Source organism: Limulus polyphemus, unplaced genomic scaffold (genome assembly GCF_000517525.1).
Source record: "Limulus polyphemus unplaced genomic scaffold, Limulus_polyphemus-2.1.2 Scaffold571, whole genome shotgun sequence".
In the NCBI taxonomy this organism is placed as follows: domain Eukaryota; kingdom Metazoa; phylum Arthropoda; class Merostomata; order Xiphosura; family Limulidae; genus Limulus; species Limulus polyphemus.
This window is the reverse complement of record NW_013666181.1, coordinates 321,346-325,895: the sequence shown is the minus strand read 5'-3', so window position 1 is coordinate 325,895 and position 4,550 is coordinate 321,346.

The window sequence follows — 4,550 nt, the reverse complement described above, 5'->3', positions numbered from 1 at the left end:
ACTTTGCTGGCACTGTAATAAACTGGAACACAAAAGAGCTCAATGCCGGCAACTTCAACACAGGAAGGATCCCGTGGCAGGAAAGGCTGCTACCCAGAAAGGTTGTTTGAACTGTGGAGAGCAAGGACATATGAAGAGACAGTGTAAGAACAATACTACCAATATGTCAGCTTCGGGAAGCCAGTAGTAGTTGGTGTTAAGGGATGCCCACCAACCCCCATTGTGAAAGTCCCAACAGCTAAGTGTAAAATGGCAAACACACATAGTGTCTACATGACAGGAAAGCTGGATGGTCAAAAGTGCAACTTTGTCATAGATTCTAGATCTCAGAAAACCCTTGTGAGTATCAAGGTGCTACATCACAAAGGAGTACCAGGAGCCATACAAAAGCTCTGTGGTATGCTAGAACATTATGCAAGGATGTGGGGACCAATGTGGGTATCTATTGAGTTCATGGGCATGAAGGACAGACACAAAGTATTCTTGGCTGACATTGAAGACTGATGCATATTAGGGTTGGACTACTTACTAACGAGGAAGTGTGTAGTTAATTTTGATAAAATGACATTTGGGAACAACAAAGGCCAAATTCTGGAAAGTGTTGCTGCTTCTGTTGGTTTGCATATCACATCACTTAAGTCAACTACAATACCCCCTATGTCAGAGAAGATAATTTGGAGTAGAATAAAAGAACATCCCCAAAGAAGCCCAATTCTTGTGAAAGCAGTGGAAGACCCATCCCGGCCAGCAGATGAGAAGATTGGAAGGTCACTTGCGGCAGGTCATCAAGTAGTATTCATAACAGTGGCTAATTTCTCTAAATGTGAGCAGACACTTAAGGAAGGGGCATTGTTGGGTGTGGGCCAGGAGGTAGAGCCAATCAGTGTTAAGGCAAGAAATACAACCATAAAGAAAGGACATCCACTCCCAGAACATTTAACTGACTTCTATAAGAAGAGCGTAGCCCATTTGCCATCATCACAGGCTCTTCAGGCTAGAGAACTCTAGGCGAGTTATGCAGACGTCTTTTCAAAAGGAGATCATGACCTCGGCTGCACAGACCTTGTGGAGCACAAACTAAACACAGCCAATCACCATCCAATAAAGATCCCTCTGAGGAGAATAGCTATGGCAAAGCGACAAGAAATGGAGAAGGTCATGGATGGCCTAATTAAAGAAGGGATAGTTGAGAAATCAGATAGTCCCTGTTCGGCTACTTTGGGTTAGTCCAGAAGAAGACCCAATGTTGCTGTGTGGACTTCAGGACTCTTAACAGTATAACCAAAAAGGACTCATATCCACTGCCTTGTCGAAACGTTGTAAATTTGCTGTTATGTTAAACTTATATTAAAGTTTTTCTTTAATACCCATTCAAGCCGTCTTCAAGCATTATTAGTCTCAAAGTGGGTTCCTCGCCATTGAATAAAGAAAATATTGTAAATAATCTAAGGAATAAAGTTGAGAAAGGCTCATAAGTGTCCAGCTATACCTCAATATTAATAGCTGCCGTTGCGAGAAAAATGATTAAAGAAGCTAGGATCATAGCAGTTTCATTAGACTCTTGTGGCTTTGGTCTGCTCAAAGGCACTAGCGGAAGGCTGAGAAAGGTGTTGTTCGTTTTAGTCATGTTGCTACATGTTTTGAAATGATACATTATAGTTTTAAGGATTTCTAGGGTAACTGTCCATTACATATGTAAGTGTGACATAGTGGAGAATGTGGTCGTTGAAGAAATTCATAGTTTTACGTATTTAAGTAAGTTTTTGCCAGTGGCTTTAAAACGTGATGTTGGAAGCCATTGTCTTTACACAAGAAGTGTGGTCTGAGATTGAATTGTAATAACTTGCAAAGTTTATTACAACGGGAATTGTGGCTTTGGGAAATATTGCATAATTATGACTATCAAAATGATCTTAATTGACAATTGAAGTAGTAGTTTGAAAGGCAAGAAGAACCTAAAACATTCTCTGTAGCATAGGTGAACTTGATAGAATCAAACCTGAAATATGTAACATAGAAATATACTCAAAAGGTATCCTTCTGTACAGAGCCAGCTGTGACTATTGTGAGATTCTAGGCACTATACAAGTGTAAGGGCCCTAATAGTATTCTGCAATAAAAACAATGTGATGGAAATTGTGTAACATAATGATATGGTATGTTTGTTCATCAGTCAACCATTTGTTTTGAGGTTTAGAGCTTCATCTTTAAGAACCACTCACAAAAATATCTATGCAGGTCCTCCATATTGAAGGGCTCTAGGCCTGTGTGGTATTTAGGTACTATGATATCTGACAGGTAATCAAACGTACTCCTGGATATAGGCCCTTTTAACAATGCTATAAAAGGCAATGTCTACTTCTTCAATCTAGCTGCAAACTCATGAAGAAAAATTACATTCTGTGACCTCCTGATCTACAGAGGAAGTTTATCTATGAATATTACCTTTGACTCACAGAAGAGACTTGTAGATTGGAGGTCCTTTGACTAAGTGGGCAAATGTCTATAGAATGCCCAGACTATCACCAATCAGAGTAGCCCAAACAGCTTGCCACTCTTGATCAGATGAAGGAACTAGAGGTGCTGCTGGTTGATAAAGTCTACCTGTTGGAATTTTCTTGCAGCTAGGAGACATAGCAAACATCAAATGGTAAACACATTAACCCATGGAGCAGGCGAGATCTTTTCTAAAACGAAAGGAGTGTTATTTGAACCACAGTGGGTCTTGAAGAACCATGAAGTCAATGTGAAATGGAAGAGGAGTTTCCAATGGCAACCCATCATCATTATGCCATCAAGGAGAAATGAATTTATGTTCAAAAGTATGGTCCCTGAGCACTATCCCTACCTTGTATCCCTAATACCATGGATGTCTCAATTTGATTTTGGTTGAAATGTTAATAGAGATGTCTTATTTCTGATATTTAAGTTACTGCCAAGGATGACGTGAACCACTTCCTTGAGTATTTTAAGTACGACTATGCTTAGAGTAGATGGACCCAAGGACAGGCAGTGTAATATATTGTTACGACAGCGGAAGTCACGTGACTGTGGAAACACGTAATGAGTTTCTAGAAGATTCATGAAAAGACGAGATGTACGCTTTTATAATATATAAGATCGCCGAGAAGTGATGGCAACAAGGGAATTGAATTGCAGACAGAGATAAAGACGGACAATTGAGTCAAGCGCGGTTGTGCGTGAATCATTCGTTGTGAATTATAGTGTTTGTCTAAGTTAAACTGACTGTGGCAATTAAGTGTATTGCAAAGTTTTATTGAGAAAGAATAAACTAGTTTTATTTAAGAAAGGACTTGCATCACTAAAGTTTCTTCAGAAAGAATCTTTACAGAAAATTAATAAACGAACAGAGACGTAACAAATTGGTATCAGAAGCGGGATAGAAAAAAAGAAAATGGAAACGAGAGGTGGCAAATAAAACTACAGCTTAGCAGATGTGATGGCAGCAATACAAGAACAGCAAAAGAAACAAGAAGAACGAGAAAAGAAACAAGAAGAAAGATTACAGCAGTTGTTGGAAGAAAAATAAAATAAACAAGAAAAATGAGAAAAAGAAACAACAAGAGAGATTACAGCAGTTGTTGGAGGAAAAAGAAAAGAAACAAAAAGAGAGAACACAGCAGTTGTTGGAGGAAAAAGAAAAGAAACAAGAAGTACGAGAAAACAAACAAGAAGAGAGATTACAGCAGTGGCAACTAGAACAAGAAAGGAAACAGGAAGAAAGTCTTCAACAGTCGCAGGAAAGTCAGCAGCAACTACATGAAAGTCAAAAACAGTAGGAAGAAGTACAAATGGAAAATATTAGTAAATTTCAAAGCGAATTAAATACATTTAAGGATGATTTATTGTCTTTTACACAAGGAGGATACATTGACCATCGACTTAATCAGCCCTGGACAATGGCAATCCCCTTTCAGACCCCGCAGCTAAACCCTAATGCAGACATCTTCAGTCCTGTTAGAAGTCACATCCTAGATATGAATGTCAGCAATAGGGGTAATCTAGTACGAAGGAAGCCACAGGAATTCGATGGGAAGGCACCGTGGGAAGCATATAGAGCACAATTTGAGCTACTGGCAGAAATGAATGGATAGATAAAGGAGCAGAAAGCAGTGTACCTGGCAATGAGCTTGATGGGACAACTGCTGGAAATACTTGGACAGTTGTGAGCAGACGACAGGCAGAACTATAGAGCACTGGTAGCTGCTCTAAAACTCAGGTATGGAACTCAAAATCAGTCCTAAGTCTACAGGGCTAGGTTTAGGACTAGAGTCCATGCAAAACGAGAGAGCCCACAAGAGCTGGCACAGGATTTGGAGAGTATGGCAAACAAATCCTACTCAACTGCACCACTCGATGTCCCCAAGCTGTTGCTGAGGTATCAGTTTGTAGATGCCTTGGACAGTCCACAACTGAAGAAACAAGCAAGCACACCCCTCTACTATGCAGGATACAATGGCCAAAGCTCTTGAATTCGAATCCTATGTTAAGTCCAGCACAGAGGTACCTAGGTTTGTACAGTCATCAGG